At 38.9% G+C, this 24,627-nt stretch overlaps 1 protein-coding gene across 6 annotated transcripts in view; it reads right to left on the bottom strand.

Moving 5' to 3' along the window:
- Positions 1 to 24,627, bottom strand: part of large2 (LARGE xylosyl- and glucuronyltransferase 2) — a 137,449-nt gene that overhangs the window by 35,180 nt on the left and 77,642 nt on the right. For 2 of the 6 annotated variants that reach the window (XM_026914045.3, XM_053234707.1), the window contains one exon: positions 17,848 to 17,910. The exons of 1 other annotated variant lie outside the window; for it this stretch is intronic. The gene's annotated coding sequence lies outside the window, so the exon portion shown is untranslated. Of the gene's footprint in view, positions 1 to 3,048; positions 3,069 to 3,089; positions 3,442 to 3,536; positions 4,246 to 17,847; positions 17,911 to 24,627 lie in introns of those variants that run through there. 3 more of the 6 variants (XM_026914043.3, XM_026914046.3, XM_053234708.1) reach the window with 3 other exon arrangements.

Here is a 24,627-nt window from a genome sequence, read left to right on the forward strand (position 1 = left end):
AATAAATGACACACTTTGTCAAGAGCTGCTAGGAACTTGCTTCAGCTTCGTTAATCACCCCAGAGGAGGAACTGACTGCACGCATACATTCCTTCATTATAGCCATACACAGAGGAATCATTTACAGACGTTATCTATAGTTGTAATTACCTTTAAAGCAACCTGATTAAACATTTGATTTTTAAACGAGCGACTAGACAAAAATTATCACACAATATCCCCCATTCCAAATGTAGTCGATCCAGTGGTGTCTGGCATTTGCTTCTTTAGTGTTACTCTGAAGCTATGAGGCTGTCATACCAAGCAATGGACATCCGTCTCACCCAAAATCATTCCAGTAAATAGCTGCTTCAAACTGCATGCAGTTCTTCACTAATGGACTAGTGACAGTGATGTACCCTCTGCCTAATTTTAATATTCAAATATCCATAAGAGTTAATGAAAGGATATTTGGATAACCGCTAGAAGAGGGTAAGAAGTCTTTAACATGATCAAATATCATTGTTCCATTGCAGTTGAACTTTCCTCCTGTTGGTGGCGCAGGTCTTTGTTTTGCTAGAGAAATTATAAACAGAAATAATATCAAATGCACAGCAAAACTTTACTAAATATAGGCTCAGTATTTCAGCCTTTTAGCCCTACTGTAGCACAGCGAACTCTGGCTTGAAATTGAAAAATTCAAATTGGATTAAAACGTAATTTTTTAACATCAGTGAAAATACAAACTAAAATTCAACGGATTACATCTGTCACAAAAATTTGCGATAAAAATCTTTATATGGTCACAGCGGTAATGCACATTTACAATAATCTGATTGTCAATACAGATATTTGTATGTTATATTTACTAACCCAGTGAATGGAAGAGCAATGCCTAGTAGAATGCTGCATTCGACTAAAGGTCGTAACTTGTACCTTAAATCTATAACGTTGATTATCCAATTTGCTGTATTGCAAAAGTAAACATACATCACTCATCACAGCTACCTGGCTAGCTTGTTGCTAACAAAAAGCTATCTTGTTGCTAACAAAAGGCGAACATTCATGATTTTTTCCCCACTTTGTAGCGCGTATGCACGGAGGTGGCTAATGACGTAAGTCCGAGTTCCTACTTCCGAGGTAAGACGAATGCTTTTAATGGAGTTGTACTGAACGTTATTGGAAATGTTTTATCTCTCTTTTGTCCCACGAGCTTCATATCTGAAAACCTGCTTCCACCCAAAAACCGCCCACTCCCAACACTGAGTCCAATGTACACCTCTAACATGGACACTACGAAAGTACAACTCTCGGCAGCAAAATATTTCCAGACGCGCCTTTTCTTTTTCAGATTTTCTCAAGGACTTCATGTGGGTGTAAGGCATAATGAATACCAGACAGTATTCAAATATCGATAGCTCAAACAGTTAACTTGTTACAGAATTACTAGAACACTGTGAGTGTATCTTGTGGATGGTAATATAGTTCGAACTGCTATTTTACATAATTCGAAGTAAGTGTATAAGAGGTCATGTATTAATGGAAACTATTTTGGGTGAGGCTGAGATACTCACAGCCCACAGAATGTCTAATATCTTTTGTACACTTAGCTGGCCACTAGTTCCCGAATCTTGAAGTTTGCAGTATGGTTTGCTCACTGCAATTCTGTGCATGTACACTTCTGTACACCGTGCACCATTTATCAAGCTGGATATAAACAAATTGTTTGCAGGAGCATTTACACAAGAAACGTGGTGTTCATGACAATCCAGTTGGTTCTGAAAAATGTTCATATGCATACTCAGTTAATGTGAACCTTGATTGATAGGCTTCAAATCGAATTACGAGTTACTGGAATTTTTGATATGGATTACGCTGTCAGGTTTAATTTCATTTAATGTGAATTTAATGAAACCTTCAGGAAACTCTTTGTTTTATCATTTTGTATTAAGTATTTAAAAGAAAACAATCTAAAACAAATCCACACATGAAGACAAATAAGACTGGTTATTCAATGAGGACGGAAGACATACCATGGTATAAAAGGAGAAACAGTTAAACGTGTACCTGTGGTAGCTAAAGAGCTGCAATGGCTGAGCTGCATTACTAGAAAATTTAGTGCTGTTTAGTCGTCATTTTGACACTTTCACCTCGCTGTAAGCATTGCATTTTATGGAGTTTCGTAAATCTCACTAAGTATAAATCAGCCGAGCCATGAACATGCTTGGTAGTTTACAAGTGTTCAGGATTTATCAACATAGGCATGAGTAAGAAGAAAATCGGAATTTTTGCTACACAAACTTCAGTTCAGTTTGGCTTATGAGAATATCTATACACAACTTTAATAAAGATTGATAAAAAAAAGTAGAACTCTACACCAATGGCATCAATGTCTATGCATGCTGCTAATAAGACTAGTCTCTCTTGCTACTATTTTGTATGCCTCAAATACCCTTAAAATATGCTTCAAAAAGCAAGGAAGCTATTGAAGAAAATCTATTTCAGACATTTGACCTTGCTATGACCTTGATCCTGTTTGAAGTCATTTCAAAATCAGTTCAACTGCAGGTTACAATAATTAATCGTGCAAACATTTAACCACTCGTTTTTTTGAGGTATCATGCAAGCGGGAAACATGGTTGGCTGTTTGCTCTGCCAGTCAAATGACTCCTTCCTGTGAAAGTAGGCAGCGCTTGGCCAGGTTTGGTGATATGTATGTACCAGATTCTAAAAGAGCTAAACTAAAAGAGCTAAACTAAAAGAGACTAGCGTAAGACAAACTTCCAGTGCGTATATATATATATATGTACATGAGTAAGTGGAACATTGTTTAAATTCATTTAAGAGAGAGAGAAGACAGCCGACTTAAACACACATGCTGCATCTGAATTGCATCTTGGCTCCACAAGCAAAGTGTAGACCCTGGAGAAAGGAAGCATACGTGTCTCAGTGCTCAGTACACGCAAAACTGAATTGCTCTCACACTCAACCAGTACCTGTACTGATGCATCCCTAATATTCTATAACAGCACTACAATACTATTCTGCAAATATTTGCATGTCATTTACCTGCATTTTTTGGCAGATGTTTTATATCCAAAAAGACTTACACGTGAGGCAGAATCCAATGCAAGCATCTAGCAGTCGAGTCAGTCTCCAGCAGTCCTGGGATTTGAACGAAGAACCCGCTGGAACCTCTAATAACCCTATTTTCACCTATTAGGATCCTACTGTGGCGTTTTTCTTTCTATATAGACTGTCTTTGTCTTTTTTAAATCATAGTACTATGTCACAGACACTAACATCTACCAACGCTAAGCACACCTACGCAGTTATAACAAGCGCTGCCTGCACAAGGTACACACACTGCATTCAGATTGAAGAGAAGAGTGTTGAAAGTGGGACTCAGTCTATCCCTGGATCAGAGGATCATATTACTGCGGAGGAACAGAGAGACAGAGACAGACAGAGAGAGAGAGAGAGAGAGAGAGAGAGAGAGGTACACAAAGGCTGCTTTCAAAGAGGAGAAAAAGGAGAAAGGACATACTAATCTGTACCTCTTTACAGTGCCAATTCCAGATTGCTTTCTTTTTTCCTTTAGTTAGTTCCTCTTTTTCTTCCTTATTCTTTCCTGGTTGCTCGAGTTCCTGGACAAGCGCATTGACAGCTGAATGAAACTCCAGACTAACCTGCAGAGACGGCGAGTCAATGCGATTTGCCACTAGCAAACTTTGAACTTTCCTACCTTTGTGCATGTGTGTGTATGGAAGTAGGTGGGTGTGTGAGTGTGTGTGTCAGTGCGTGCACACTCCTCCCACTCCCCTTCACTCTCCAGCAAGCATGCCTTGGCAGGTTTTTGTCTCGTCGTAGGATCAAAGGCTCCTCTTTCACCTCTCCTCTCTTCCTTCTCTCTCTCCTTCTTGATATTCTCTCTCTACTTCACTTTTCATTGTTGCTGACTTTGCCGGAACAGAAAAGAAACCTTCATCCCTTCCTCTGGGGGCACACACACCCTTCCAAGGTGGTGAAATGAACTGCCTTCATGTTCTTTCCTCTTCCTACTTTCTTTACTTACTGACCTGCACGTAAAGTCTGGTTAGAGCCAAAAGTGAAAAATGAGAGGAAAAAAAAATCACATTTAAAGATTTTTCCAACTCTGGCACAGGAGCATCACGGACATTTTCACAGCCGGTCAGGTCTCTGATTACAAACTGAATTTATTAGGCTTATGTCTGTTTCACTATGGCACAAAGCTATACAACAACTTCGTCAAAGCCTGATGACATCCTCACACGAAAGGAATAGAATCGTAGAGAATACCATTATAGGCAACGTACGAGTACAATGGACTTAGGTTTGCATCTCCAGCTATTAGAATATCACATTTTATAGTATATAGTATATTATATAGTGTATAGAATATAGTATAGTATATTCTCTATTATAAAAAATTATGAAAAGAAACTATGTGTCTAATGGAAATCCCAGAAGACTGTACATAATAGGAAGAAATTTGTGACTTATGAAGCAGGTTAGGTAATTAGTGCAAATAATATTGTAGTGACTTTATTTTGACTTTTTTTAACTTTTTGGAGAATTCAACCGCAGCAACATTCACCAAATTAACCCAGACCATGATATATGTTTGGGAGAAGAGAAAGGAATAAAGAACCAAAAAAAAAAAAGAAAGAGGGAAAGAGTCAGATTTGGCGGGGTGGAGTATGAAGTTGTCATCTTAAATAACTACAGCCGCATGACAAAAGACAGCAAACACAGCAAGAGTGCAAAGTCTAACTCCAGCATTCACCTGATAAATGACCCAGCAGCCCTCCTTTGCATGAGTGTGTGTAAGAGACACAGAAAGATGATGCTAATGGTAAGCATTAGCTCGCTTTGCTAATGCACCGTGGTATAATCAAGCATTCCTATCAGGCAGCAAAACGGGCCTTTGTCATTCAGGATCCGTCAGCACTCATTAGGCTGTTAGCATAGTGACTGACAGCTCGTCTCACGTTCTTCTTATCTACACAGACAACCAGCAGTGCTTGAATGAACACACACACGCACACACACACACACATTCAGCCATGTGGAGCTGCCTTAGACAGTCATTCAGAATACAATTCATCATGCCCTACATTACAATTATATTTGAGTTTAAATGATTTGTGCATTATATCTTATACACTGACTATGTTTATGTGTTCACTGGTTGAAACAATAAAAGGTCCAATAAAATAAGAAAATACAAAAGAATTGTAAGTATTTAAATAAAGTATGGATACTAAATGGCCAAAGGTTTGTGGACACCTGACCACCACACCCTCAACCACAACATCATATGTGTTGTTTCCTCAAACTGTTGCCACAATTGTATAGGACGTCTTTGTATGCTGTAGCGTTACAATTTCCCTTCACTGGAATTAAAGGGCTCAAACCTGTTCCAGCATGACAATGCCTCTGTGCACAAAGTGAGCTCCATGAAGACATGGTTTGCCAAGTTTGGAGTGGAACAACTCGTGCGGTCTGCACAGAGCCCTGACCTCAACACCTTTGTCCCCACAGCCACACTCCAAAATCTTGTAGCGAGACTTCCCAGAAGAGTGGAGGTTATTACAACAGGAAAGAGGGGACTATGGGTGTGATGATCAGGTGTCCACAAACCTTTGGTCATATAATGTATGTATGTATGTATGTATGTATGTATGTATTAGGATGTAATGCATTATCTGTATCTGTATCTGTATTTGGACTTAAACCAAAAGTAGGCATGGATGAACCATATCACTATGCCCCCTCAGATGTAGAAATGGAGCACTGTCAGGATTGTTTGTAAATTCTGACTCTGATCGTTCTCTGAATTAAATTAATTATTTACCCACTGTGGAGTAACTGAGCAACTGTTACTGTGTTGAAATCTTTCTGTTATAGTCTAATTGCTACCAAGAAACTCATATAGTATGCATTGGCTTACTTTTAAGCAAATATAAGCTGTTACAATTAATGTATTTTTACAAATATACAAAAAAATAATGCACACATATATTTTCAAGCCTTGGTTTTGCACCTGGTTACAAACAAAAGGCTAAAATCAGCTCAAGCACAGAAAATGTGATGATAATAGACACCTTTATGTTATGTGCTTAAGTTAGGAAATCAATAATAAGACAAGCTATAACTGTTAACTTTTTATGTCTGCAATCATAAAGGCCTCTTCAACACTCATGCTCAGATGCTGACTATTCAATATATCACAGTATTCAAAATATTCAAATTACTGTAACTAGCCCTGGTTCCACTCAGGTGGAATGCAGCAAGTTTGAGTCAGTGATTTGCTCCTGAAATCAAGTTTATTTCCTGTAGAAGGCAGCACAGGGACAACTGTCTTCCAAGGTTACTCATTTTGGCCAAACTGAGACCTAATAGGTTAGAACCCTTTGTTCTGCCCCTGTTAAAGGGGTTAAAGGTCATCAGTGACTGGAATAATGGGCTAGGGTGGCAGACAGAGAGCTACGCATGTTCTGAAGGGCTCTAGGGAAAGAGAGAGAGAGAGAGAGAGAGAGAGAGAGAGGGAGAGAGAGGGAGGAGGGGAGGGGGAGTGTGGGTGTTGTGAAGTGAGGATTGAGTTTCACCAGCACCTGTTTAAGCTCCATGCGCGCACACACACACATACACACACACAGTCTCCCTACACTCCTGGGATGGGCAGCAGCTGGTGATCCGCATTTCCACAGCTTTGCTTGCCAGACCTTTCCGGATTGTGTGAAAGTGACGCCTCACACGGTGCAGCCCTCTGCTCTCGTAAACACAACACAAACACAGTGGCAAAACCAAGTGGCACATCGCAAACGCAGCCTTAAGGAGAACTGTTTTAAAACCGAGAACACACAGGAACACTGATGAAGACAAACATTATTCATTTGGGCTTCAAGTAGAAGGTGTGTGAAGATGTAAAGGAGGTGTAGCTTCTGTGTATGCCTCTCAAACCTGGTGTAAAAGAGTGCAGTCCACACATACACACACACACACACACACACACATGCAGACACACTTAAACTGAAAACGGTTAACTTATTTACTTGCACTTTAATGCTAGTTTGCATCACTAAGCTCACAGCACTAAGCAGTAACCTCTGATGTCTTTCCTAAATGGACACACATTCCACTGCTGCATCTCTTGCTAATATCATCCACCCACTATGAAGCTAATGTTGCTTACGGTGATTTCACACTTGCCATTTTTTTTTAACAAAGAAGAAATGCTGGCTGGATCATTTGTAGTGATATAAAAAAAAAAAAAGCTCAAGCAACTCACACACTGTGCTCACAATAATGCTCTTACCAATCCTAGCTAGAATCAGCTACCTAACTTGTATAGCTTGCCATTTAGATTAGATTACTTGTTTTCAATAATAAAATGTAAATAAAGATTTGATGAAGAGGCCAAGTTTAATGGGGTGAGGGCACAGTGGTTTAGTGGTTAGCACTGTTGCCTTGTACCTCTGGGGTTGGGGGTTCAAATTCCACCTCCGCCTTCTGTGCGTGGAGTTTGCATGTCCTCCCCAGTCCAAAGGCATTCATTGTAGGCTGTTCCAAATTGTGTGTGTGTATGTGATTGTGCCCTGTGATGGGCTGGCATCCTGTCAAGGGTGTCCCCTGCCTTGTGCCCTAATAAGCTGTCATTTAGTTATACTGAAATATTGGACTACTGTTTCCAATTCAATATTTTCAAATCAACACATTATAATTCTCCTTAGTTTCACACATTAACAAGACTAACAGATACTAAACATGCCTTGGCTGACAAACTACATTTAGGGTAATTAGACAAGATCTAACACACCCAACCACACTCTCACACCCACTTGAATCTCAGTTTTAAATTAGTTCAGTTAAGTTTAGTTTGTTAGAAATAATCCATTATTATATTGTAAAACTGGTATATGAGGTTGCCTTTGTTACGAACTACGCTGTCGCAGTGTTGGGGTGAGATTATCAATGACCCGAGATCAGTGGACACAGTACGTGCCCGGCGCCACACATTCCCATCCCCATGGAAACTTGTGCTCATTCATGTGTATGTGTGTGCAAACAGGAAGAGATTCAGCAGGCAGTGAACGTTATCAGCTGTGTTAATGTTTCCACTGCCTTTCATTCACACTTTCCAGCCATTAAATTAGAGGTCACACAAATCAAATTACTTTTAGCTTTTTTAACTCCCTCCCAAAGTCCTTTCCATATGTGTATAATCTATATATGTATGGATTTGATCTTTCTACCTTTCATATTTGACCTCACTGCCTTTCATACACACTTTACAGCCATTAAATTGGAGGTCACACAAATCATATTACTTTTAGCTTTTTTTTGGGACTCCCTCCCAAAGTCCCTTCCATATGTGTGTAATCTAAATATGTATGGATCTGACCTTTGCACCTTGACTGCAATAACCTACTGTGTGTCCTTCTGTCTTAGACAAAGCAAATAAGGAAAGATAAAGAACTCCCCGCTTCGTATCAGCAACCAAAAAGCAACCTATATCTCAGTATGTGGAAGAGAAAAGACAACAGTATACAAAAACCTGTTTTAAAAAAATAAAAGATTTATCTCTCAGTACCCTGTCTACACTCTGAATAGATATATGGTTTGACCTTATAGAGTTTAAGTCTCAGTGGATGTTTAAGAAGCTTCAGCTTTGTTTAATGTTACTGGAAGCTGTAAAGGATGCAAAGAAAAGCTGCTTGCTGCAAGTCAATGCCGCCATTAACAAGCTCTTAAAATGTGGTCAGTGGATGAATAGGAAATTCTGGTCTCGAAGGTCAGAGAAACTTTACGGCGCCAAAGTACATTTACATTTATTCATCAGGCAGACGTGTTTATGAGGGAGGATGCAGTCCAAGCACAGAGCTGGCGCATTGTATCTCACATGAGGAAGGCAGCTAGATAGCTGATCAGCCTATAACACAATGCTAGGATTGCCTAGCCGTTACCTTACACAGTGTTACATAATGAGACAAACAAGTCAATATTTAGTACGTAGCTGGAAGACACAGAGACAGGTCAGCTTATCTGCCCCAATGGCGAATCTCTGTGGTTGCTTGCTTGTTAATATGGTAATGCAACCATGATGCTAATGACAATCCAAGAAGAGATGGAATCCAACAAAGTACACTATATGGCCAAAAAGTATCTGGACACTCGACCATCACATTCACGTGTGGGCTGTGCCCAAACTTGCCACAAAGTTGGAAGCACACTATTGTCTAGAATGTCTTTGTATGCTGTAGCATTAAGATTTCCCTTCACTAGAGCTAAGGGGCTTAGCTCAAACCTCTTCCAGCATGACAATGCCCCTGTACAGAAAGCAAGCTCCATGAAAACATGGTTTGCCAAGGTTGGTGTGGAAGAACTCGAGTGGCCCACACAGAGACCTGACCTCAACCCCACTGAACAACTTTGGGATGAATTGGAATGCTGACTGTTCACCACGCCTTCTTGTCCAACATCAGTGCCTGACCTCAATAATGCTCGTGGCTATATGGGCAGAACTTCCCACAGCCACGCTCCAAAATCTAGTGTAGAGCCTTCCCAGAAGAGTGAAAGATGTTATAGCAGCAATAGGGGAACCAACTTTGGAACGGGATGTTCAACAAGCACATATGGGTATGATGGTCAGGTGTCCACATACTTTTGGCCATATAATGTATCTCAAAATTGGAAATGGGATCTCAGTAACACAGCTTCCTCCGTCACTCCACGATTCCCATGGCAAAAACCACCATGTGCTCACGTTTTGGTTTCTCTTCTAGTCCTGTCTCTGCCATTGTCCTGTAATTGGTTTGTTACACAACTGTGTTCACCTGTTCTGTGTTAGTGTTTGAATAATTTCTCTGTATAACCTGTTGTGTCATTGTCCAGTGCGAAGACTTATCATGGTTTTTGTGTCTTTTAGTCCAAGCCACCTTTTCCTGTTTCCATATTTGTTTTTCGAGATTTGCCTGTTTCAACACTGATTATGGATTACCCATGTTTGATGTTGCCTGCCCGTGTTTTGACCCCTGATACAGCCAGTGATTCTCGGATTTTCCCAAGTAAATCGATCAATGAGTTTAAACACATGCCATAGTCTCTACTGCTTGCACATTATGAAAGGATGTAAAAACTGTTGGATAGTGAAATGACAGCCCACCTGCCATGAGCGTGGGTGCTTTTTTTGCACAGGTAATTGTCGTTCTATCAATTTGATATGACCCTAACCTAACACCTGGGTGTTAAGAGTCTTACTCAATGGCCCAACATGGGCTCTCCAGTTCTAGGATTTGAACTACCAGAGACCCTTAACCATGAAGCAACCACATTTGCAGTCCTTGCTGTCATGTTCTCAATCCCATGCTCCTCAAACAAATACTGAAAGACCAATAAAACAATCAATGTGGCTTTCACAATGTGAACATGCTTCCAAACCTTCAGCTTGGAAGCTACAGTACATTACTGGATATGTTTCTCTGATAGCAGAAACATCTGCAAGTCTTCAACACAAACATATTTCATATTCCAACACTGTCATTCAACTGTACTGAGTAGGCCTCCGTCTTTGTTCTTACATTTCCTGTGGCAAGCTTATGGGTCCCATGAGAGGTACTTAAGAAATTCACACGCACTCAAAAGAGGAGGAGAACGTATCAACCAAGATTGAGGTTAAACCCTTTATGACCTGCATAAAAGGGACACTCCAGACAGTCCTGGACAGCTCTCTAGCTGACACACCCCTTTCCAATAGCAGCTAACTGGAAAATGGTGAGAAAACAAAAGACCTTTGCCTTTTTATGCCTCTTCACTTTTGCCTTTGTATGCTGGAGAAAAACGTCATTTTGTTCCATTAACGTTAAAATTAATGTAAGCCCTACACCACTAAGCGGTGGCATGATATGTGCAGTGGGTAGTGCTGTTACCTCACAGCTCCAGGCTCCCAGGTTCAATCCTGAGCTCATGTTACTGTCCGTGTAGTGTTTTGCATATTCTTCACATATTCACTTGGGTTTTTCCTCCAGGTTCTCCAGTTTACTCCTACCTCTTAAAAACCTAGGGTCACACCTCCCTTAGAGCACTTATGGGACAGTCCACACTCTCAAACATGGGTTTGTCAGATCTCTGACTGAATTAAGAAGGAAATATGGATCAGGAAGTTTGAAAATGTTAAACACCACCAACCCATTGTCATCATGTCTATGCCTTCAGCTCAAACATACTGTACACATTCTCTGTTATAATGTTATACACACAGTCTTTGTCCTCGTCCTTGCCCACACACATGTTTGTATTCCCAATGATCTATGAGCTCATTCTTACCTCCCAGTAGCATCATTTAACACGGCATTCTTCATGAAATCCCAGGAAAACAAGACACCTTGAAACTCAACTCTTCCTCATGGTCCATCAACACACTCATCTATCATTAGCCAGCAGGTTTCTCCTCACTCTTGCTACAAAAAGCCAAAACTAGGCCAGCCTCTCCTACACTCGCTGCTGATGCACTTTTTTTTTTTTTTTTTTTTACAGTAGTAATGTTACCAGATACTAAGCCATTTCGAATAGTTGATTTGGTTCTTTTCAATATGCACTTTAGAGTTTGAGTTATGAGTATCCACAAGCTTCGAAAGAATTTAACTTCCTTCTAAGGCAAAGTTGATAACGGCATTGCAGAAACAAATGTGTAAAAGGCATTCTTAGCCAGACATGATCTAAAGAGAATATTCAAGGCTTTGCATGTGCATTGTGTGGTGGTTTAAAACGACACATTCTGAATGAAATATCTGATGATCTCCTGCACCAGCCATAGGGTGACAATATGGATCTCTACACTCTAAAATTAGTCGTCCAAAGACTTGACCTGAAGTTATAGTGGCTTTGAGAAAATCAGGGCAGAGTTTGTTTCATTTTAGAAAACGAAATGGTACAGAGATAGCTTGCAGAGTATGATTATATATTTCTGGAGTCCTTCAGCCACAACAGAGCAGATGGAAGAGGAAGTATTTCCAAAGGTATAGTCAGTAGAGGGGGAGTGTGCAGGGCTGAAGTACGTCACCCGAGTGAACAGAAAGCTTTCTGGTACCAGCACATGAATCACGTCACCTGCTTTTCATAGTCTTTCAAACACAAACAAATCTCCAGTGGCTCTAAACAAGCCACCATCATGGGTGCCATAAAGGGGTGTGGGATTTTCTAGGCTCTAAGAAGAAAGGTGGCTCAAGAGGAACTGACAGAATGATAATTATACAAAAGAATGAAAACTGTCTGTGGAGGAGGGCAAAGAGCATTAAACTGTCAGGGGCCCAAAGCTCATATTGCTGCCCCTGGTCACCACCATTCTGCTCTCTTTCTGCTCAGATGACCCTGTACTGACTTAGGGCACTCTTCTGGGTTGCTCCCTTCTTTTAATCCTTACTTTTAATCCTTACTATCACCAAGATCACCAATGACTTTCATGCTTTCATGCTTTGGATTAGAGATTATTGGATGTGACAAAAAGATAGAAACACATTTTACTCATGACGTTGGATGGTAAAATAAAACAAAGTCAAATCCTTCCCTATATACAACACAAACATATCACCAATACTGCCAAGACAACAATTACTGACAAGATTACATAGTAGAAATATGTTCAATCATTTGAATATTCTAAAGACAAGAAAAGCTCAAGACTTAATTCATTTTTAATTATTTAATAAAAGAAACCCAGCAGTAGAATACAAGTCATATATATGAAAGGTGGAACTTTACCCCTATTAGATATAATATATTTAAAATTTGAAATATACTTCACGTCATCAGAAATATATTTCATCACCTTATTTAAAAATGAACTTTTTTTTACAACAGAATGCACATTTTCTTTCAACTATCCTCTCCTCTTTTTTGAGAATTAACTCACTAACTATCTGTCTACCAACGTTTATCATTTACAATTTGAAATATTCGATAAAATCGGAGCAAAGCCGAAGTACCAGACATTATCCACGCCAAGCAAACATGAATGAATGCCTGCTTAAATGAGAAAATGACACAGACGTAGCAAAAATGACAGTAAAATTACAGATGATAATAATAATAATAATAATAATAATGATAATAATAATGAGCTCATTTTGTAATTCATGTGTTTTTCAATGTCTTATCAAAGAACATTTGTTATATCCTTATACAGTGACTACCTTGCATGTTAAAAAAATACTGTATGAAAATGCACAGTGGTTCTGTTGTGAATAATAAATGATGGATGACGATATGGGAATAAATGATGAATGGTAAAAAATGTTTTCAGTTGGATGTGATTAATTTACTTAAGTGTTGTGAAGAAAAAGACTTTACTAACACAATAGGACACTAAGAAAGAAGAACACACTGTCTGGAAATACATCCATGAAATTTAGAGGTTTAATAGCAAAGATGTTGATGATTTAATGATCAAATTTGTCTAATCTACACTATATTACAGAGATTTGAAAATTAAATCATAACTAAATAGCCAAAAGTATGTGGACACCTGACCAACACACCTATATATACTTTTTCAATATCCAACATGGATGTGAATGTCAGGTATCCACAAACTTTTGGCCATTTAGTGTATGTTGCAGCCCTGTTATAGATGCATATCTGATTGATTTGTGTTAGCTATTTATTACATTGAGTGTGTAGCTGCTGAAAGTTTTGGTATTTTAGTATTAGCTGTGTAGCCTTCCACTAATTCCTACTGCCACCAAGATCTAGGACCAGAGATTTGGATTAGAGACTTTAGGGATTTTGGGACTCCTCACAGTCTGTTTTTCAGGAGTAATTAGGCCGGATTCTGCACAAAAAACTTTGCATGTTAATCACGAAATGTGGATGCATATGCATTTGAGGGAGGACTGCACAAAAAGTGGGAAGTAGACACACAAAAGAGTGAGAAGATGAGAAGTGTGGTTGATTGCTTATTCCATTCATTGTAGTAAACGCTGGGAAATTAGCAGCAGCCAGTTTTGGCAGGTGTAAATTAGTGCCAGGTGTGTTGCTTGAGCCAGTGTTACCAGGTGCGTTGTTTAATAGCAAAACTGGTCTGCTTTTAAACTACCAGCATGGGTTGTTTTTTTATTCATCCTGATGTACAGTATAGTTTATAATAATACGAGATCATAAACTAGGTCTTTTAATAATTGGGCTGCTTCTGTCATGCAGATCTGGCAACCCTGATCATAGCACGCTCGTCAGGAACATAAACATTAATTTCCTCAAATCTAGAAATATGAAAGAAATATACTGAACATGACTGTTTTTGACAACTCCAGGTTTCAAAATGTGGACCATAAGAAAAATTGAATACAGTTTAACTGAACACTTTTAAATGAAGTTGAAATTCTGTATGCAGCCTACTTTTCATTAAAAACAATTATTAATCAAATCACATAGGCTATCTGCAGTAATTAACGCCACCCACACTGTTTACTTGTTCTGACGAGTCTTTATTTAATAAGAACTTCATTAATTAACACATTATTACTGTACTCGCATTTCTTCTTTAGTCCTGAGCTTTTTGACAGCTCTGTGGTTGACCATTTCTGCCACTTTACAGCAGCTTTTAAACTGCAGTTTATACTTCACACAGCGTTTAGAGGGCGGTCACCAGGGGCAGTTTGCATGATGGGCTACAGTAAATTGATTGTTTATTTCAGACCCACTGTGAGCACACTTTGCGGCTGAATCAAGTTGTATTTTGCACTGCACCTACTGACGTACATGCATCTGGCCCACAGAGATGATGAACCTGCTAACATGAAGTAACAACTAATGGACTCACCTAATTTTCTCACTGATATTTTCATATCAGGATTTTAATATCATCATAATTAGCTTTGTCACTGTTTTCAATATTGTTATATTTATAGATTACCCTGTATGTACAGTATACAGTGTCGCATCAGGTGGCATTTTAATCAACATGAACTTTAACAGGCCATGCATTTTAACATTATCATATGACATGACATTTAAAATGTAATTTTTGTGACTTTTTTTTCCACAATCTCTCACTAGCTTCTAAGAATGAAATACATTATCCATGAAAATTATCCATGAAAATAATGTTGTGTCTTTTAAGTAAGGAATAAAACACAATGGGCCATGCTGTTACAGGAAAATAATCAACAAGTAGTAGTAATGTAGTAAATGCAAAGTTACTTCAGAGGGTTTACCTGTCGTTGATTATTTTCCTATAAGAGCACGTAGCAGCAAGTGTTTAATTCCTCTTCCATCATAGTAATTTGGCAGGACTAACGTTTGCTATTTGTTAAGCAAAAGAAAGCCCAAGAAACAGGTTAGTTCTTGTTATCATTGATGTCTTAATAGCTATAAATAATCATATACTCACCAGCCCATGGTTTTTCTCTGTCTCTTCAAGTTATTATGACAAAAAAATTCAGCTTGCCGTGTTACTAAGAAACTACAAACAGCGAAGCCCTCCATCCTGAAGACTTTCCCATGTTGGAAAATTTTAAAGTTGCAACTATACCTGTGACCGCTACAAAGCGCTAACAATGGAGACTCCTTCCAAAAATGGTAAATAAGCACCTCACAGAAAACAAACCATATCAACAATTACACATTTTTTTTTTTTATTTGTTTATGCGGAGCATCCACCATATAAGTAATCATTAGGCCATTTCCATTGTATTTATCCGACATTCTGTTTTGAGCTTTGGTGTGTGAACACAAGTGTTAAGTTGGTTCAGGTCTGGCATGTGAAGTGTGTGCTCAGCACTTCGCACTCTCTCTCCCACACACACAGTCTAATCTCTGTGGGAGCGTCAGTAAACTGAGCAAGCCCCTGATGACAAGGGGAGGGGAGAGGGGGTTAAGGGGGGGACGAGTGCGAGGCAGTGGAGGTCACATCACTACCTCCTGGCTGCAGTACACATTACTCTCACAGCTCTGGCCCTCTTTTGTGTGCTTGACCTCCCTGTATGCCTCCCCACAGCTCCAGCCAAACCTCTGTCACCTCCCTAAAACCTTTTGTCCTCGATCAGCCTCTCTGGAGCCAAAGGCTAGCCAGGGGTTATGGGTTAACACAAACCACAACAAACACCAGCCAGTATAATTACCTACATTTTAACATGTCTGGAAAACAGTACCACCAACTAATCATGTACCTCAGCACACAAACGCTGAAAACCACAAGCAAGAACACACTACCCTGTCGTTGTGCAAGTGTTAACAGAGAGTATAAATAAAAATTGCATTCTTCGCAGGTGTTAATTTTTCCTGCTGGGTTAATGAGATATTACACCATATAACACAGATTTAAAAAAAAATATCAATACCTAATATTCTCCATTTCAACGCTGGACATACCCTGAAAATGGGCAAAAAAATCACAATATGTATTATTATTATTATTATTATTATTATTATTATTATTATTATTGCTATTTTTGTCAAACGGTGAATTTTTTATTAATATTATTATTGTTATTATTATTACTAACAACAACAACATTAATAATAGTACCACGTTTGATGAAAATTACACTGCTACTACTACTACTACTCCTAACAATAATAATAATAATAATAATAAATCTTTCATTTTTTTACATTCTAGCACGTTCAGCCTGTCAAGATTTCTTGGTGGTCTCAGAGCATTTTTATAGAACATCAACAACATATTTAGCAGGAATGTTTAGACAATGTTTCTACAATGTTAATTTCTGTCTAACTGAGAATGTTGTAAAGTAAACCGTTATGTTCACTACAATTTAAACCAGGGGTCACAATGGACTTTGTTGTCAAATTATGCAAGGTCCAGGTGTAGTTAGCTAGCTTTCTTATTGTTTTCTTTGCAACTGTGACCGATATGTGACATTAAGAAGATAATGTGAGCCCAGTGACAGTAGAAGATAAAATTCCAGAGTGAACAGTATTTAATACTTAGCAGTACCTTGGTTAAGGCATTCTTACTTTCTTTTGAGTGCCATATCACAGGTTCTTGAAGTTCACAGGGTTAAAGGTCACGTAAATGAAATTGGTGAACGCTGTGATAAGTTCTCTTTTAGCTGGGTTCCAAGCAGCTTTTATATATCAGCAACACACCATTACCAACTCAACCATTACCAACTCAACCATCTTAGCATGTAAAAGCTAAGAAATAACATACCAATATAATGTACAAACAGATTCTAATATAAAGTACAAGCTGTACAATGAACTGCGCCTGCTGTTGACCTCGACATTACTTCCAATAAGATAAATGGTAAAGAATATACACAGACAATACTAAAAATAAGTAATGTGTCAATAAAATACATCTACAGCATGTGCTGCATTTATACAAGGGTATTCAAGTTTCCTTTTAAGATAATGGATGAGTCTTTATGTCATCATAGCCTTATATCTGATAGATTTTTCTAAATATATCAAACCACTCATCCTCTTCTACAAGATTGTACACTGCCAAGAGGAAAACTGTAAGCAGCTCGAAGCAAATGTACCATGAATTCCAATCTGAACATGATAAAAGCATCTGTGCACAGAGGCAAAATGTGGACTCTGAAGGGTTTAATGGGAACGAACCCAAAGCCATTACCATGGATAAAAAAAAAAAAAACAATGTGTGATAATCAATATTTTATGAGTGCAGCTAATGCATCCCTTTATAGATAGCATCTGGTTACAAATGTCAGGCTGTTGCTTGTTTACTGCTGAATGTTCATCAGAATTTAAAAAAAAAATTCAAGAGTGATGGGTAATATTTTGTGCTAGCGCATATAATCATTAGTTCACAACTGTATGACTTTCTAAAACTGGAAAGAAAGGACATCCTTTAAGCCTTACCAGAAGTCTTCTTCTCCCAAGTGAAAGTTTAGGAACAAAATCCTCCCCTTGGGTATTTGAAACCTAGAAGAGTGGAAAAAGAAATATTATGCAAAGAAAATTTCCACCTGTTCACAACATCTGTCGAGACACTCCAGCGGATTTGTTCCATTTTTTCCTGAAGCTCTGTAGTATTAACACGTATATCAAGTTAAGCCTAGAGAGACTGTGCGCTTCTCTGCAATGTATGTGCAGTCACGCAATAGACATCCTCAGTAATGCAAGAAATTCAGCGGCGTGGTTTACATGGGTGAGCTAACAAAAAGCAATTCATGTGAATTAATATCAGATCACAAGTTGATTAATAATACAATATATAGAAAAACTCAGACTTTTTTGTATTTCGTAAGAGTACAAGTAACACCTTCATATATAAAAAACAAAATGATGATGAACTTCACTTGCAATAGATAGAGAAAGAGATGTTGAAGTCTGCCGAGAAATCCAAGTCAGAACGAAATTGATATTTTTGGTTGATTTGCTATTCAGTTTGGCTTGGATTTACTTGATATATAATTAAACAAACCAAAAAGTTTTTAAAAAAGTGCTGGATGAGCATCACGTACATCTGAAATATACTCCAAAAGTATTTCATTCATTGGCCGGAAATACAGCAATGGAAAAAGATAAACAAAACTTTGCCAAGTGTAGAATAGAAAGGACAAAAATCACCCAAGCACAGAGAACGCAGATTTATCGAAATACAGTGGATTATAGGTCATTATGTAAATAACTAGTTTGAAAGATTTTGTGAATTACATCCAGTGTTCCTTTTCTCATTTTGTCCAAATATCCAGAACATATCACATTTTCACGTCTCTGTCCCTTGGCTCATTTTGCTCTTCGCAGTTCAGTTTAGCAGCTCACAGCTCCAAAAAACAAAATGCGGCCTGCACCCGAAAATACGTCATGTTTGAGTCACTTCCTGCAGTTTGGTCAATTCAGAGTTGAATCAGTTTATCACTGCAAGCAAACCACACTAGAGTTTGTTCACCTAGACAGGGGGAATAAACCAGGCGTCAATTCAAACGGGCTACACACTGCATAAGTAAAGGCTTTTGCTCACTGTCTCCCCCTTTCTCTTTGGTTTGAGTCTGTCTCTGAATTTGTTTATTCATCCAAGTCACTGAATTATCAAAGTGATTGGACTTTGCTACAGTCCTCAACTCATCCACCATGTCCAGCTGATTAGCTAATGAATGGATTGGGTGAGTGTAAAAAACTCTTCAATACCATACCAACTGTCCAACTGGCTTGATATGCTTCTATGCATTACAGCCAGGTTGCCATTGCCTACTTAGGGCACAGAATCAGGCTAAATACTCGGCCCGTGACAGTTAACCAAGTTACTACGGTAACAAGCCACCAGTAAAAACCTGTGTACCATCATTTAAAAAAAAAAAAAGGTTATTTTTTTATTTATTTCATGCAAATCATAGCAAGATACTAGCACTCCCACACATAAATATAACTGAACTTTTAAACATGTTCACTAATATGTGAAATTCTATATTAATACCATAATTTATTCTACCTAGTATAGGTGACATAGGTAGCGTAGTTCTAAAAACACGGCTGTTGAGCTACGCTTGTTGACAGTATGCCCAGCCTATTAAAAAGCATTATATAGTCTTAATTACCCTAGGTTATGTGGACATAAATTTTATTTTAAAAAGAAATATATATATATATATATATATATATATATATATATATATATATATATATATATATAAACAGCTCTAAATCCCCACCACACACATCTGGTGCACCACACACATCTGCTTTTTGCAAGTCGGCTTAATTGGCAGGCACTGGACAGTAAACAATCTTTGTCAGGCTCAAAGCTTAGGCTATGGCGTTTAAATGGTATCTTTAACAGGGTGAGTGAGAACAGGTGACCTGATTGCTCAGTGCAGAATCAGCGAGCATGGTCATTAAAAATAAATACAAGGTGCCGTGAACTATTTCAGCAAAAATGTTACAGATGCATCTGTCTTGTCTTTGTTTGAAAACAATGCATCACTAGAAAAAAAGCCAGAGAGTGAAGGTACAAGTCAAGATACTCTGTCAGTCACGGAGACACTAGCCAATCGCGCGTGGCTGTGAGCTCATGTATGCAGAAGAGGGTAGAAAGCTCTTTCCTCCAAGTGTGTTATGTGTTATGCTGCCGTGTGATGCAGCATGAGCAGCAATATGAAAATGATGCATTTTGCTGACTTGACGTGTCTCGGGGGTCAGCAAATGTTAGCCTTCACCCACCCTGGCTGGTAGCTTTCATATGATATTGCATGAGGAGAGAACTGTGGTGGTTGGGAATTGGTAGGTGACCAAACTGGGGTGAAACAGGGGAAAAAATCCAATAAAAAAGATACAAGTGGCTTATGGTAGCTAGTGGACATGTAAGCAAATACGAATACATTATTCAGATTGAACAGACAATGTGTTATAAACAGATACATATACAGATGCAAATAAGAGGCACACTATTTGGATTTTTAATTTTAGAAATCTTGCCAGAGAGGTTCATGGAGAAAACCAGATAAATTCGCAAGAAAATAACACACACACGTACAAAACAAAACAAACATAATAACCCCAGTGTTTTTGATACGGTTCATATTAAATTTAAAAAAAAAAAAAAACACCTTCTGGTTTAGTCCATGCGCACTTCACATTTAAATCTGAATACAGATATAAATATGTATATTTGGAGCACTAAATAAATACAGATACAAATACAGATACAGATAGTGGCATTGTGTTACACCCCTAGTAGCTAACCACAAATCCTCTGCATTGTGTTGTCATAAAACACTAATCTGGTTTACTATTTAAATCTGAGTTAATCTGATTTTCTCCGCTTCATTTTTTCAGCACATGCTGAGCAGTGAATAACACGACATATGAATTGCATGCCAGCAGATCCTGTATTTTTTTTAGACAGAAACTCCCCACATAAAACACAGAACTGAACGCTGTGACTATTCCAATCCTCCCACTAACCGAGCTAGGATTGTTATATAAAAGCTGTGCTTGAGTGTATTTCTTCACAAAAACTTCTGATTACATCTGACCGTGTTGCCGGAAAGAACAAGAAGAACTGTGTCTCAGTAGGAGGAAAGCGCAGATCTGCTCTCGGCTGGGGGAGGAAGGCGATATATTCCTGTAGACGACAGGGAGTCCGCAGGGGGGCTGTGTTATTTTATCTCCTACTCTGCCCTTAATTGCTCCGCAAACGCCCCTGTTTGAGCACAAACAGCTCAATCAAGTGTGATTACAGGGCCAGAGTGATGGAACGGCATCAGAAGCCGAGGAGGAAACAGGGGCCATCTTGCCTACTACCCTAAAGGTGTTATGGGTGGAAAGAGGGGGAAAGGGAGGAGAGCGCTTTGATTCTAATTATTCTGTAATGTGTGACTTGTGCATGGAGATAATTCATTTTTCACAAGCGAGCAGGTTAGGTCTGGTCTCTAATAATTAATCAGTCGCTCTTTGTATTTACCAATCAATAATTCACTTACGCACAGAAGGTCAGTGACCCGCCATGGATGATCAACCTGATCAATCGAGAAAATCCCCTGACAATTAACCCTTAGCACTGAAAAATTGCTCCCATTAGAAGAAAGCCTTTATTAACCTCTGGAGCTGTAGCCTATTTGTGACATTTCTTACTAGACTTCTAACACTGTAATTACAAGAGTAAGCCATACCTCTTATAATGTCTTTTTTTTTTTCAGGACATTCAGAGCTACTCCAATTTATTTGAATGCTAAAAGTAAAAGCTAATTTTAGTTAACTATTTTGTAAGTCAAAGAATTTGTGCTTTTTGCAGGCATATCAAAAATCTGTCACTTCAGTAGTAATGAATGGAGTGGACCCATTTTTGCAAAAAAATGTTTTATTTGGTGTGTATATCTAAGTGGTTATGCGACGCACCTCAACACTGTAACTACAGCTTGTGCTGCTAGCTCTGAATCCCACCACCTGCTGCACCGCACACATCGGCTTTTTGCAAGTCGGATTAATTAGCGTGCACTGGACAGTTGAAAGTTAGACAAATGTTACATGTTCTTTTTCCAACATTCAGCTGTTCAGTTTCATGAACCTGTGCCCACTGTAGCCTCAGATTCCTGTTTTTGCCTGACACACCTCCAGGGTCGACATGCTGTTCCTTCTGAGATGCTTTTCTGCTCAACACAGTTGTGAAGAGTGGTTATTTGAGCAAGCATAGCCTTCCTATCAGCTCAAACTAGTCTGTAGATTCTTCTCTGACGTTTCTCATCAACAAACCATTTCTACCCGCAGAACTGCCACTTGCTGGGTGTTTTTTGTTTTTCGCACCATTTTGGAGAAACTGTTGTGCGTGAAAATCCCAGGAGATGAGCATCAAGCCAGTCTGGCATCAATAACCATGATCAGAGTCACTGAGATCACAATTTGTTTCCATTCTGATGTTTATATAGATATATAGATGTATAGATAGAACACATAATACACACAATACACAGAAGACAAGCATGGCTCCTGTCTCTCCGTAACTACTTCCTTTTCCACATGAGCTATTTTACACCCTCCTCCCACACCCGATCTAGAGCATGTTTGAAATGTGTGCGTGTGGGAGTGTGCGCGTACGTATGCCAGCAAATTACAACTGTGGAGTGAACTTGCCTCGCGATTTTCCCTGAATTAGACCATGCTATTTGCAGCTGTTCCACGAGGGCATTGCCTCACTCACCAGAAGAAGGACACACACTCCAGCAAGCTGAACAACAGTGGTGTCATTAGGTAACGGGCTGTGCTCTTTTCAGGAACGACCCCCAGGTTAATGAACATAACTGCATCTTTTCATGCCTCATTAGATCTTTACATCTGCCAGCATTGGTGCTAATAACAAAGTGCTACGCTGTGAGAGTAAAGGAAAACAGCTTTGAATTAAAAGTGCTATGTTGTCACTGATTATCACACAAAACAGCTGTGTGTGCATATGGAGCCATCATACTGTAAATAAACCTGTAGGAACTCTATAGACCAGGAAACCCCATACAATTCCATACTGTAGGAACTGGTGATATAAATGAGACATTGGCGGAAAACTCTATTTGAAAACTGTATTAAAACGCAACTACATCCGTTACACATGTACAAACACTGAGTATACCTCCGTGGAGTTGTAAAGATGGGCACCATGATGAAACTTGCTCGCAAAGTAAAACTTCTAGACCAATCCAAGATTGTTCTTATTGTTAGACTGTGCATTAGGAAACGCCTACATATGATTATATAACAATTTATCACTTAAACAGGTGAAAATGCAGGCCAGGTCTCAAAAACATTCATTGGTTCTTTGAATCAGCACCAGTACAATGTCAATGTAAAACAGGAACATCTCACTGAGGAGGTGTTATATTGAGGGTTTTTTTTTTTTTTTTTTACACCAAAGGCCAGGAAATGCAGTCTCAGCAGATGTGTCAATGCACAACAAAATATGTTTGTGTTCAGTAGCACTTAATTACAGATTCTCGGTTCCTCTCTTCATCCAACCTGTCCCTATTTAATTCCAATGTACTGAGAAAAATGAATTTTTCATTGGTTTTATTGTCATTCTAAGTGGAATTATTAGAAGGAGGTTATTGTCTATCTCAGTTTTCTAGCAAAACAGCATCATCATGTTTAAAAAAAGATATTTGTGTCTTTGTTTAAAACCCGCATCTTCTATTTATGCCTTTCCCTGTTCCCTTCTCCTTCCTCCAAATGCTGTTTGACCAGCTCCCAGTGGCTAAATTAGATCAGCACCCAATTGCCATTAGCTCCTTCATTTAAAGAGATCTATGCAGTCATAAGGGCCGTTTAGAGTTAATTACGCTGCCTGGGTGTGTGTAGCCAGTGGGCACGGGCCACTCAGATAGGGAGATTATTGAGTTTTAACGCTCTTCTAATGGAGCCTTCCCTCGCTGCTCTCCTCCATTCAAACCACAGGCAGTGTGTTTAGAGCTTTAAAGCTGTAACCCTGCTCCACACTGATAAGGAAACGTGACCAAAGTCATTGATTGTGCCCGTAAGGATAAGAAACTGGAAAGAGTTTCTAAGGTGGGTGAGCAAGAGCTCAAAGAGCGTCATCTTGCCATATGCTGGCAGGTAAAGACCAAATCTCCTGAAGATATAAGGATGACTTTGAAGTGCTAAAGGAAGGTCAGAATCATGAAAGCTCCTGATCATTTCTGATCAGTTCTGAACCATTATTGTAATTAATTTTTTTTTCTTTTATTTATTCATTTGGTGGATGTTTTTATATAAAGTGACTTACAAATGACCCAGAATCCAGCCCAAGCATAAAGCTCAAGGTCAGGGGCTTCTCTCAATATCTCTACCATGATTCTCCTGACATTTGAACTTGGGCACAAACCGTAACTGCAAATAAAACCAGATAAACATCATATACACTTGATCATTTGTAGCATCTCGAGTATTAGGACTATATACAAATAAGGCCATGGTCACACCTGGCATTAACAATCACAAGTGGTCACTGAAGATGCATTCATAATGCCAGTTGTGAGCTGTCTCAGCTGTCCACTTGTGATCCAATCACCCAGGACACATGGTAATACCAGGTATGAAAGGGGCCTAGGTTTACATTACATTACATTACAAAGGTCAACCTCCCATGAGTTCTGAATACACACTTCCTGATTACTTCCTGCATTCCAGAGTACACAAGACCTGCACTTGCATCACACT

This window comes from Pangasianodon hypophthalmus, chromosome 6 (assembly GCF_027358585.1).
Source record: "Pangasianodon hypophthalmus isolate fPanHyp1 chromosome 6, fPanHyp1.pri, whole genome shotgun sequence".
NCBI lineage: Eukaryota > Metazoa > Chordata > Actinopteri > Siluriformes > Pangasiidae > Pangasianodon > Pangasianodon hypophthalmus.